The sequence below is a fragment of the Orcinus orca genome, chromosome 13, assembly GCF_937001465.1.
Source record: "Orcinus orca chromosome 13, mOrcOrc1.1, whole genome shotgun sequence".
NCBI classification, from domain to species: Eukaryota; Metazoa; Chordata; class Mammalia; order Artiodactyla; family Delphinidae; genus Orcinus; species Orcinus orca.
This window is the reverse complement of record NC_064571.1, coordinates 68,162,816-68,176,770: the sequence shown is the minus strand read 5'-3', so window position 1 is coordinate 68,176,770 and position 13,955 is coordinate 68,162,816. Positions and strand designations below refer to the sequence as shown.

Below are 13,955 nucleotides of genomic sequence, written 5' to 3'. Positions count from 1 at the left end.
GCAAAAGACCTAAACAGACATTTCTCCAAAGAAAATATACAGATTTCCAACAAACACATGAAAGGATGCTCAGCATCACTAATCATTAGAGAAATGCAAATCAAACTACAATGAGGTATCACCTCACACCAGTCAGAATGGCCATCATCAAAAAATCTACAAACAATAAATGCTGGAGAGGGTGTGGGGAAAAGGGAACCCTCTTGCACTGGTGGTGGGAAAGTAAATTGATACAGCCACTATGGAGAACAGTATGGAGGTTCCTTAAAAAACTAAAAATAGAACTACCATACAACCCAGCAATCCCACTACTGGGCATATACACTGAGAAAACCATAATTCGAAGAGAGCCATGTACCACAATATTCATTGCAGCTCTATTTATAGTAGCCAGGGCATGGAAGAAACCTAAGTGTCCATCAACAGATGAATGGTGAAGAAGATGTGGCACATGTATACAATGGAATATTAGCCATAAAAAGAAACGAAATTGAGTTATTCATAGGTGGATGGACCTAGAGTTTGTCAGAGTGAAGTAAGTCAGAAAAAGAAAAACAAATACTGTATGCTAACACATATATATGGAATCTAAAGAAAAGAAAATGGTTCTGACGAACCTAGGGGCAGGATAGGAATAAAGACGCAGACATAGAGAATGGACTTGAGGACACAGGGATGGGGAAGGGCAAGCTGGGATGAAGTGAGAGAGTGGCATGGACATATATACACTCCCAAATGTAAAAGAGATAGCTAGTGGGAAGCAGCCGCATAGCACAGGGAGATCAGCTTGGTGCTTTGTGACCAGCTAGAGGGGTGGGATAGGGAGGGTGGGAGGGAGACGCAAGAGGGAGGAGATATGGGGATGTATGTATATGTATGTCTAATTCACTTTGTTATAAAGCAGAAACTAACACACCATTATAAAGTAATTATACTCTAATAATGATGTTAAAAACAACAACAAAAACAAAGCCCCAATTACTATTTCAGTAAATCATGCTGCCACAATTAAATTAGTGTAATTATAGTTAATAATCTCTTCTGTAACAGTTTTTATCACCTGTATATTCCAAAGTAAGTTTGAAAAGGCCCTCTAGCTACCTATAATCTGAATCAACACACCTTTGTCAGCTCATCAGCATGCTGTCTTCAGTTTTTCTTTGATTAAGAATGGTCTTGGACTTCCCTGGTGGTGCAGTGATTAAGAATCCTCCTGCCAATGCAGGCGACACGGGTCCGAACCCTGGTCTAGGAAGATCCCACATACCACAAAGCAACTAAGCCCATGTGCCACAACTTCTGAGCCTGTGCCCTAGAGCGCGCAAGCCACAAGTACTTTGCACGCATGCTGCAACTACTGAAGCCCGCGTGCCTAGAGCCTGTTCTCCTCAACAAGAGAAGCCACCACAATGAGAAGCCTGTGCACCGCAATGAAGAGTAGCCCCTGCTCGCCACAACTAGAGAAAGCCTGCACACAGCAACGAAGACCCAACATAGCCAAAAATAAATAAATAAATTTTAAAATAAATAAATAACAACGACAACAAAAAAGAATGGTCTTGTCTGGAACTCTCTCTCCTACTGGACTGTTAGTTTCTTATGGGCAGGGTCTGAGTTTTTGTAACAGGTTCCAGTAGAAAAGAGATGGCATGTTGAAATTGGATAATTCAAAGAGGGTTTATTTACCAAGATGTAGGAAAGACACAGGGAACCTAAAGGTTAGTGTGGGAATCCAGAGCTAGCAGAAACCCAAGGGAATGAGAGAGGCTCAGGTAAATGGACCCCTGAAGGAAAGAATAGGAAAGAGTCAGTAGCTGGGCCAAGGTGACCACAGGGAGGGAGCCATGGAATGCCAATATCCTGGCCTCACTCTCCTCACACCAACTGGGTTCTCCATTGGTCAAAACCAACCAGAAACCAGAGGGCATCAGCACCGTTAATGTAATCCATACTGCTCAGCCTTGGGGCAAAGAATGAGGTAGCTCCTGTTGGCTCTAAATATTGTGAGTAGTTCTTCTCTCAGGATCAACTCTAGTCTGTGCCCTCAAACGTCTTAGAGCTCAAAAAAAAAAAAAAAAGGGGCTTCCCTGGTGGCGCAGTGGTTGAGAGTCCGCCTGCCGATGCAGGGGACACGGGTTCGTGCCCTGGTCTGGGAAGATCCCACATGCCCGCAGAGCGGCTGGGCCCGTGAGCCATGGTCGCTGAGCCTGCGCGTCCGGAGCCTGTGCTTCGCAATGGGAGAGGCCACAACAGTGAGAGGCCTGCGTACCTCAAAAACAAAAAAGTCTTAGAGTCTAGTGATAGAGAAGGAACCCAAACCGAAGTCTCTTCACAAGTCCAGAGCTTGCTCCATTCCCCTTTGCTATACTGAATCCCCCTGATGATTCTGAACCCTACAAATACTTAATACTTAGTCTGAGATGTGCAATCCAACTCTTGGTTGTAAGGTGTTTTGTAATTTACATGGGTTATGTTATTACCCCTAACTCGACTGTAAGGTTTGTGAGAACAAGACTTGTATCTTGTACCTTGCTTGTATATCTTATACCTCTAAACAGTGTATTACCCACAGTGGGTGCTTGATATTTGTCAAATGAGTAAGCTATTGAAGGGATCTTAGAGTTTCCCTACAGATTTAAGCTACGAGAGTCAGGAGTGCACACTTTTTAATGAGAGCCATGCCCCACTCCTATAGAAGTTCTCAGGAAGAAAACTACCTATATTCAGGTATAGCTTCCAACCTCCCTCCTCCCTTACCCCTTGTAACTAAAGCCCTAGAGGTAGTCCCAGACACGCCTCAAGAACAGAAAGCTGATGCAAAGGCATGGAGTCATTCATTCATTTAATTATTCAATTAACACATAACTATTGAGGATCTCCCAGGTTCCAGGCACTGAACTAAGTACTGGGTATACGGTAGCAAATAAGACAGATATTAGACGTATGAACTTACAAATTAATATAAAATTGAAAAGTGCGACAAGTATAGTAAATATTTTTAAATGAAAGAAACAGTGGATTAACAGATTAGCAAAGACAGGGGACATGGGGACATGTGTATGCATATGGCTGATTCGCTTTGTTGCGCAACAGAAACTAACAAAGTATTGTGAAGCAATTATACTCCAATAAAGATCTATTTTTAAAAGAGAGAGAGAGAGATTAGCAAAGAATGGCTTAGGTGGTCAGTGCCTTGCCCACACCCCCAGCTTACCCCAGAGGTCACCACACAGTTTTTTCCACGTGGATGGCTTTCTGCATTGTCTCTCTGCCTCAAAGCATTGTCTGGCCTCCAGGCTGCTCTGGAAGTTGGTGCCACAGGAGCAACCTTTACCTAGAGAGGCCTGAGAGCTGGTGGATAAATATGCTGACTTCCTCAGCCTTCAGGAACAACTCTGAGGCACGCTGCACACAGGGCCTGGGAACAGAACCCCAGGTTCCACAGCAGTGACTTACTCATTACCCCACACTTGGTTGACTTGGTTCCCTTCTCTCTACTGCTTTCTCACTCCCTTACTGGTACTTCCTGATGCTGCCCCTCCAAATAAATAACTTGAATCCATATTTTTCTCTCAGGGTTTCCTTTTTGGGGGAGCCAAAAGTAAGACCACAGAAAACTCACTTATATTAAGGTCAACGCCCACTTATACTGAGACCCCTCCAAAATGAGGGGTCTGTGACATCAGTTAAACATAGTCCGAGAAAGAGACAAGTCACTAAAATTTTGGAAGAGAGGTGAGTCAAAGGCTGGTGGTCCTTCTTTACGGGGTGCGGGGTGGGGGAGAAGGAAAAGAGATGCTTTATACTGGAAGGGGAGGGGTAGCGGGAAGGAACAGAGGGAGTGATGGCGTGACAGCATAATGGGACCAGCTGGCAGCCACAGGGAAGAGGGAAACAATTGTTCCATACTTAGCACAGAAGGACAGAACTCAGTTCCCACCTCACAGTGACTTGGATTGTGCAAAGCTGAGATAAGGGCCTTATAATAGCAAGTGGTGCCCCATGTGGATTTCTTCACGAAACTCAAAGGATGGAAAAAAGGCACTGTGTGAACTACTGATTGAGTTGCTTGGAATTTATGTTTAATAACCCCTCCTCTCCTAATGTTAAACTTCAAGGAAAATACTATTTATTACTAAATAATGACTTCTCTAGTAGCCAAGATAACATCATTAAATCCTTGCCACCTAGCACAGAGAAAGAGAAGGTGCTCAAAAATAGTTTGACAGACAAATGAATGAGTATGGAACGTGAGTTTTGGGGGAGTATTTATTTCCTTCTTCTGGTGTTTCCTCCTTCTTCCCTTAACATAGCACTCCTGGTTCCTCCTGTCCTGTCACTCACTGTGCCCTGGGAGGTACTGAGTGGCCCATCCAAATGCTGCATTTGGAAGACAATCTGGGGAAGGTAGCCTAGCCCTTTTCGAGATCTCCTCTTTCTCTTCAAAGTAAGCCATCCACAGGTGCATGCATTGTCTCAGCTCCAGTACCTCTAGGACAGGGTGCACAGCTCAGCCTAGTCCTGGAGTTCAACCTCCACCTAAGGACAGTCATATTCTCTAATATCGGTTATGTGATTAATAGCAATACTGTGGTCCCTATCAATTCTTTCATCTGATGTCTTAAAATTCAGTTGGTTTAACACCCAACATTATAGAAAAAGAATGACTTTAATGGAACAGAATAATAGAGTGAAGAAAAGAGGCCTGAGTTCAGTTGGTCTTCCACTTACCAGCTCTTGTAAACTTGGGGTTTTACTTTACTTCTCTGGGTGGGGAGGTACTCAATTTCTTCACTGTTGCAAGAATTGGACAAGATGAATTCTGAAGTCCCTTTCATGAATCCATGAATATAGGATTCACAGGGTCTTCTGCCTCTGGGAAGGTTTCCCTGTGCTACATGTTCTGGGTGTGATGTCTCTTCTCTGTGCAGGCCTGGCACCCTGTTCTGTCCCTCATGATAGCACTTACCAAACTGCAACTGCTTGCATCCTCAGCTAGTGGTTGAGCACCAGGGCAGGCTTCATGCTTACCTTGTTCCCTGCAGTACCTCCAGCACCTGGTACACCTCATTTCAGGTGCTTAATAAATATTCACTGAAGTCATAAATGTGATATAATCTAAGGGAGCAGAGGGCCCCTGTGGTATAGTCAGCCACTCTCCCCTGGGTGAGAGGAGAAGAAAAGCATCACAGTGGTGGATCTAGCCACATCTCTCATGCCACACCACCTCCCCAAGGAATCTGGGAAGTAGATCAAATACTGGAGAGCAAGCCTGGATTTTGTATCTATTCTGAAGGAAAAAAAAAAAACTTCCTATATTGTTTTGCAGATAAATCTGCTAATGCTGAGGAAATAGCAAGCCATCTTTAGGGGAGAGGCGACCATCTCTCCCATCGATTCATCCATATTTACAGGCATCTGGGTTGGGGCTATTGCTCTATGTGTGCTCAGATTCTCAGTGAGGCTTTCAGCAGTTGGAAAGCACAATAAACTCCTCTCCATTCCCATCTGCACAAGCCCATGCTGCAATCCTTCCCCCCTGCAAGTCCTACCTGCTGTTATGAGACTTCTCTCTGGAATTGGAGTAAATGAGCAAAACAATCCTGAGCACGCTTCAGGTGGCTCTGTGACCTTGCATTCCTCCTGTGACCTTTTCCATGTTGCTCTTTGCATGGGCAACTTCAGCCATTACATTAGCAACACACAATTACACCTTCAAGGTAGATTCAAGTTCAGGCTCTGCCAGGACACAAACACCTTAATGAGGTGACAGCCATGCAAACTTCTGAGTGGTATAAATCAGGGCTCTGATAGATTGCAAAGATATGTTGGCAGGTTCATGCCCCTGCACAAAAAGAGGAAAAGAGAGGAAGGGAGGGAGGGAAGGAAACAGGAGGGAAAGGAGGAAGAGAGCAAAAAGAAGGAAGGAGAAAAGGACCTTTCTATGATAATGCTGGTGGTAGTATGCAGCACAGTGTTTTTGAAAGTGATTTCTAATGCTTTTAATCCAACACTTGCACCCTCATCCCTACTGCTTTGATTCTTCTGCTGGTTAAAATTCCTGCTGGCACACTCAGCGTTCAGCACTCCTGTAGAGCACGCACTCCCAGATGACAGAACACACTTCAGCTCTAGGTTTTCCTTGCCTCTCTTGGTATCCTCCCAATACCCCTTGGCCCATGGGGTACGGAGCAGGGTGGAGTCTACCACACAGACTCCTAACTTCTGTCAGGGGTCTAAGGGAATAAATCTCTCATCCAGAGTCAGAGTGCTTGGGGGCCACTATCCAGCCTCCAACACCAGCCAGGAAAAGGGACTCCAGTGGCGGTACTCTGGCTATGAGGTGATAGAAGGACCCTCTCATCCCTGAACCTACTCATCCACACTCAGTGTTTGGCTCAGTTCTATGCTGATTGCAGGAAAAAAGGCTATTATTCAAAATGGCCCAGGCAACTCCCTCAAGTCCAAATATGTGCCAGATCCTGAGAGAGTAATGAGAAGTAGAACCCAGGGTCAGAGGTCAAAATAAAAGGAAGTAACAATGGATCTGTGAGAGGCAGTCAGCCTGCAGGCATCCCCTGAGACTGCATTTCCTTTCATGGTTCAGTGGCCACTCTACAGGCATATATTTGCCTGTCTTAAAGGCATAACTGTCAGAAGTGATGTGACATTTCTAGTCCGGGCTATTTCCCCCACAACAGTCCCATCATCTCCCATGCGCTTCAGAGTAGATGTCCCCATGATAATGAGAATAGAATGAGCAATCATCTTTTCCCAATTTACCCTGGGAATGGGAGGGACCCAGTGCAGTGCTGTTCAGTAGAAATATGTCACCTAAATATGCAATTTTAAATTTTCTAGTAGCTACACTTTTAAAATGTAAAAACAGGTAAATTATTTTAATAATACATCTTATTTAAGCCAATATATCCAAAATATCATTTCAACATGTAAGCAATATAAAAATTGAGATATTTAACACTATTTTTCACAGCAAGGGCTTTGAAATCTTACATGTATTACAGCACCTTTCAATTTGGACTAGCCACATTTCAATTGCTGAACAGTCACATACACCTATGTAGTGGCTACCATATTGAACAGCATAGTCCTGGTGGGATTCCCAGAAAGTTGCATTCTTTGGTGTTCCCCAATCATTCTAGAGATAACTGCTTCAGGTGTCTGAGCAAGTAAGGAAGGACCTCTGGGGAAACCAGAAGCACGAAGCATGGCTCACCAAAGGAGCCAGGAACAGCAAGTAAGGACATGTCAGTCTGACCCCAGATAGGAGGAATGATTCCCACTCCAGCACAGGTGCTATTATGCTCCCCAAGGGATAAAGTTATCCCAGGTTCCTATATGCTTTAAAAGCTGGTCCCCAAAGCCAAAAATGCTGGGTCCTGGCTGCAAACTGATTTGGTGAAGGCTGTAAACTAGTGGCTTGCAGATGTATCATGTTTGGCCTGAAGATTAATAGCCCACCTAGTCTTTAAAAAAATTGCCTACACTTAAAAATTGAGTGATTTTATTAAAAATCTAACTTTCCAAATTCTCTTGAAAAATCAGTAGACCTGGGAAAACTAGGCCCACATTTCCACATGTCAACACACTGCCTGAGCCAATACTCCTGCTGACTTCAGTTGGGTCGCCTGCTCTCCCATCACCACAGACTCCACCTCAACCTATTGTCTTTCCTATACAACAGCCAGAAGTCAATTGCTATTTATCATTGCAATTCCTCTCTTATTTATTTATAAAGAAGAGAGTAAAGTATCTCTTGCCCAAAGTGGGAAAACCAAGATTGACCAAATGGCCCACATGCTTTCTGAATCTTGCCTGCCTTTTTCATTGTGACCTTTTTCATTGTGACCTGCCCAAAATACCACACAGAAGACAAATCCAACAGGTCCTTTTGCCACCTTAGTCCCTTCATATTTCTGAAAGTCTTTCTTTTTTTTGTCTAAATGCACCAGGCCTTCCTTCCAGCAATGAAACTCCGTGGTGCTGTGTCAAGCCCCTGAAACAGACAGGAAATTGAGCCCAAGATGCTCTTCCCTCTTCCCAAACCAAAATGAAGGAAGAAGCTATGACCCTCACAGACAGGAGAAGGGAGTATTTACATCAAAAACACACAGACACAATGGTCACTCGGCCCCTCTGCCATCCTATTTACCTGGTAAAACTCAGATCCTATTGATAGCACTTAAAATAGAGTAAGTTTTCCCGTTTCATAGGCAGCACCCCTCACCCTCACCTCTGCACCACAACTATCCCAGTAGAGGCATCTAGATCTGCACCTGTACTACTCTATCTCATTTATTTGCATATTTCTTTCCCTCAACTAATGTGTTAGCTCCTTGAGACCAAAGTCCAGGGCTTATTTATCTTAGCATCCTTTACATCCCTGGCACCTGACATAAAGTCACTCTTTGAAGAAGCGTAAAAAAAAAAAAAAAAAAGCAATAGAGAACAAATAAACTTTGAGTCATTCAGTCTCCAAATTACAACCTTGCTATATTGTTTATTAGCTATGTGACCTTGAGCAAATAAAGACTTTCTAAGCTCAGTTTCCCAGTTTCTTGAAAAACCCAGATATTGTGCTTATTAGACCAAAACTTCAAATATAAAATTTATAGCTTTAAAATCTTTATTAAAAAAGAAAGAATCTCAAGTCAGTAACCTAATTTCCACCTGCGTTCATGGATTGGAAGACTACTATTAAGATGGCAGTACTTCCCAAATTGATCTACAAATTTAACACAATCCCTATCAAAATCCTAACTGGCCTTTTTGCAGAAACTGAAAATCTCATCCTAAAATTAATATAGATATGTAGGGAACCCAAAATAACCCAAAAAAATCTTGATAAAAATAGTGACTCACTTCTCAATTTCAAAACTTAATACAAAGCTACAGCAATCAAGATATTGTAGTACTGGGGACTCCCTTGGTGGTGCAGTGGTTAAGAATCCACCTACCAATGCAGTGGGACACAGGTTCAATCCCTGGTCCGGGAAGATCCCACATGCCACGGAGCAACTAAGCCCATGCGCCACAACTACTGAGCCTGCGCTCTATAGCCCGCGAGCCACAACTACTGAGCCCGCATGCCACAACTACTGAAGCCCGCGCGCCTAGAGCCTGTGCTCCACAACAAGAGAAAGCCACTGCAATGAGAAGCACGCGCACCACACGAATAGTAGCCCCAACTCGCCGCAACTAGAGAAAGCCCATGCACAGCAACGAAGACCCAACGCAGCCAAAAATAAATAAATTAATTTAAAAAAAATATACTGTAGTACTGTCAGAAGAACAGAAACAGATAATATAGATTAATGGAATAGACTTGAGAATCCAGAAATAAACCATTTATGGTTAATTCATTTTTGACAAGGGGGCCAAGACAATTTAAAAGGGGGAAAGAATAGTCTTTTTCAACAGATGTGCTGGGACAATTAGATATCAACATGCAAACAAATGAATTTGCACCTCTATCCCATACCATATACAAAAATTAACTTAAGATGAATTAAAAATCTAAATGTAATAGTCAAAATTATAAAGCTCTTAGAAGAAAACATATGTGTAAATCTTCATGACCTTGGATTAGGCAGTAGTTTCTTAGATATGACACCAAAAGCACAAGCAATCAAATAAAAAATAGAGAAATTGGACTACATCAAAGTTTAAAACATCTGTGCTTCTAATGATACTCTACTATCAATAAAGTGAAAAGACAACAATCCACAGAATTGTAGAAAATATTTACAAATCGTATCTACTAAAGATCTAGTATTCAGAATACATAAAGAACTTTTACAGTTCAACAGTATAAAGACAAATTACCTAATTTTAAAAGGTGAAAAGAATTTGCGTAGATATTTCTACAAAGAAGATGTATAAATGCCAATAAGCACATGAAAAGATGCTCAACATCATTAGCCATCAGGGAAATTCAAATAAAAACCATGAGATACCACTTCACATCCACTAAGATAATTATTTGAAAAAGTAATAATAGCAAGTGTTGGTGAAGATATGGAAAAATTGGAACTCTATACTGCTGGTAGGAAAATAAAATGGTACGGCTACTTTGGAAAACAGTTTGACATTTCCTCAAAAAGTTAAACATAAACATCAGGTGACGAAGCAATTCCATTCCTAGATACATGTCCACACAAAAACTTGTATAGGAATATTCCTAAGAGTATTATTCATAATACCCCCAAAATGAAACAAATCAGATATTCATCACTGATGAATGGATAAACAAAATGTGGAGTATCTGTCAATGGATGATTATTCAGCAATAAAAAGGAATAAAGTACTGATGCATGCTACAACATGGATGAGACTTGAATACATTATGCTAAGTGAAAGAAGTCGGTAACAAAGAGGACCACATATTGTATGATTCCATTTATATGGAATCCACAACAGGCAAATCTATAGAAACAGAGAATACATTAACAGTTGCCCAGAGATTGGGGGATGGGGGGAATAGGTAGTGACTTCTAGCTGGGTTTATTTTGGGGGTCATTAAAGTGTTCTGGAATTAGACAGTGGTGATAGGTGTACAACTGTGAATGTACTGATACTAAAAACCACTTTTAAAAGGTACATTTTATGGCAAGTAAATTATATCTTAAGAAAAGAAAAAGACAAGGCCTTTGGGCCATGTGCCATTCAGCTACTTATCTTTTTTGTCATGGTCTATTCCTGGCCAACTAGAAACAACTGGCCACATGAGAAAAAACAGGTATCTGGTATTATGTCCTCAACTTTCCAACCTTCCCCCCGCCATTTCCTACTTCTATGAAACTGAGCCATAACGTGTATTCTTCCCAAAGATTTCCCCAATCCAATTATTAAAACCCATACCCATCCTAAAAAATTTCCTCCCATTATCATAACATGTCCTCCTTTCCAAGGCCAAACTATCCACGGTGCCCTTGACCACACCCACTCCCGGCTCTAAAGTCTTGCTATATCCCCAAACCTTCTCATTTTATATGTCCACTTCCCCCTTTCTGGTATCTCTCTCTTTCCTGTTATCCTGGAAATATGCTCATATTGCTCCAGTCCTTAAGAGGAAACCTTCCCTGATACTGGGTCCATTTCCATTTACTATACCATCTTTTCCCTCTCTTTTTAGGTAAACTTCTCAAAGAGTGGTCATAGTTATTGTCACCTTCAACTTACTCCACTCTGGTTCCCACTCCCATCCTTCCTCTACTGAACCAACTCTATAATCACTAGATGACTTCCTGACTCAAATACCATAGGTAGTTTGGAATAACCTTTTTTTCCCTATACTCTACTGCATGTGGTACAGATTATTACGCTCTCCATCATGAAGCTCTATTCCTTGATTTCTAGGAGACCACACACACCTGGTTCTTCTCCTATCTTTCTAACGATTCTTTCAGGGCCTCCTTTCAGGGCTCTTTTTACTCCAGCGCAATGCTTCAGTATTGGTGTACTCAGGGTTCTTCCCAAATGCTCTACTCTTTATACCCCACTTTTCTCCTTAGATAATATCATTTTAACTACATGTTGATGACAGCTAAATGTCTCTCTCCAACCCAGACCTCTCTATCAAGCCACAAATTTATATATCCAACTGCCTGATGGATGGGTCTATCTTTCCAGTCATCCCTCATGTACTTTAAATTCACCATGCCCAAAAAAACCTCATCATTTTAGTTGGTCATCTACCTTCACTAGTCACACAAGCCAAAAAAATTTAGACTCTATTATCTTTTTCCCCCACAACCAGGCACTAACACTACAAATTTTACCTGCAAAATATTTCTCTAATCTATATTTGTCTCTTCAAACTTAGGCTTCTCATCAAGAGCCTCTTAACTGGTTTCCTTCCCTCCAAGTGTGTCTTTCTCAAACCCATTCTCTATATAGCTGCTCGTATATCTTTCAAAACATTCTCCTGCTTTATACATTTCATGGATGACCTACAGGATGAAGTCAAAAACCCAAGAGAAGTCCATAGCTAAAAGGACTCCTCCCATCATCCAGATTCCTTCCAGTATCCTATCACTTTCCAATGAGATTTTTCATTTTCATTCTAGAATCCTGAACCTGCTTGTAATTCATCTCTAGTCCCCAACCCTCAACAAACACACACACACACATACATACCTACACACACTCACACACACACACACACACACACACACACACACACACACACACACACACACCATTCTCTATATCTCAGAGGTAAAACAAGCATGTATTTCCTTTCCTCCCCATCACTTCCTGGATAATTCCTACTCATCCAGTAAGTACCCTCTCAGGGTTTATTTCCTCAAGGTAGAAGACCCTTCCAGATCCTCCACACCTGACATACTCTTAGATGAGTTAAGGACTTCCACTTTATGCTCTTTAATGCCTCATACATATATCACTCATTATAATTACTATATTCTATTTTAATATTCTGTGTCTCTCCTACTAGTTTGCAAACTCCATGAAGGGAGAGCCCACGTCTTTGTCATCAAAATTCCCTGCACAGGGCCTGACACAAGGAAGCACCCAATAAGTAGTGTGTAGACTGAAGGAACGAACACTGCTATAACTATGCACAAAGCTATGCACAGCTTTGACTAGACCAAACAAATGAACAAGCAAGCAAAAGGAATTCATTGGTTGGGGTAATAAGCTTCAAAGTCCAATGTAAGCTTCAAAGTCCAATGTAAGCTTCAGGTCCAGCTAGATCCAGGTGCTCAGAAATAATACGAGGAAGCTGTCTATAGTACTCTTGAGGCTCAGAAAGACCTTTTTTCTCAATATTTGAGCAAGACCTCTGGACCTGACATTTAATGGGTCAAACTGACTTGCCCTTCCCAGAACCAATCATCAAGGCTCTCTCTGTTTAGAAGGCCTGGGTTGTATCCCCACTTCTAGAGCAGGGGGTTAAGGTCAGTCTCTCCCAAAAATAACACTAGCAAGAGTGGGGGAAGGATGGTTAACAAAAGGAAAATTGATGTTTTCTTACCAGAAGAGGGTAAATGAAGGCTGGACAGTCAGAAACAGTAGTCATTCATGACAGGAGCTCTTAGCTTGTCAGCTCGTAAGGACAATGTTGGTCCTTCCTCTGTAGTTGCCTGCAGATCCTGCAAGCTGCTGCATGCACAGTGGCAACCTATGCCAGGCTGCTGACTGACTGAGGGGTGAGTCAGTATAGACAGCACCAGCAGCAAATGAGTCTGTCTGCACATGTGCAAGGCAAGCGTCACAGAGCAGGCGGAGGCTCTGGCTGGGAAACATTTTGCTTTGCAGAGCGCTGAGCGTTTATTTGGATTAATGGCTTTCCGGGTTGCCAAATTTCAAATGTAAATCAAGTATTTATTGGTGATAGATGGCAAAGAGAAAAAGTATACTTTGAGGGTAATCATTCATGTATTCCCACTCATCTGTCATTGGAGTAGCTGACTTTCAATCCCATAAACTGGGGATCCAAGTGATAATAATATTTATAATTCCTCACACTTATACAGTGCTTTAGCAGTTGCAAAGTCTTCCCATATGTTATTCATTTTGGCTTTAAGTCACACACCTGTGCAAGTGAGATCTGTTATCCCCATTTTACAGATGGGGAATATGAGACTCCAGGTGTTAAGCGATTTATCTATAAGTGACAGGTCAGGGATTAGAATCCTCGCTGCCTGATATCAAAGCCATAGCTCTCACCAAAATACCACACTGCCTTCTCACCCCCTTTATTGCTGTCCCTGTAAAGCATAGCAATAATGTTAGTTGAGGATTTTTCAAGTAGCCATGCCCTTTCATACACATACATATTTCATACACATTTTTACAACAATCTGTGAGATGAATATTATCCATATTTTTTGATAAGGGCTTCCAGATCAAGAATTGTGACTATAAGTAGACTAGAGAGGTGAGTCAGAGATAGAAGGAACTACTTGACC

General features: G+C 42.0%; 1 protein-coding gene across 1 annotated transcript in view; it reads right to left on the bottom strand.

Annotated features, from left to right (window-relative positions):
* The window catches only part of LOC117200783 (ALK tyrosine kinase receptor-like), a 690,386-nt gene extending 677,252 nt beyond the window's left edge, over positions 1-13,134 (bottom strand). The window contains exon 1 of the mRNA XM_033425214.2: positions 13,019-13,134. The gene's annotated coding sequence lies outside the window, so the exon portion shown is untranslated. The remainder of the gene's footprint in view (positions 1-13,018) is intronic.
* Positions 13,135-13,955: the final 821 nt, after the last annotated feature.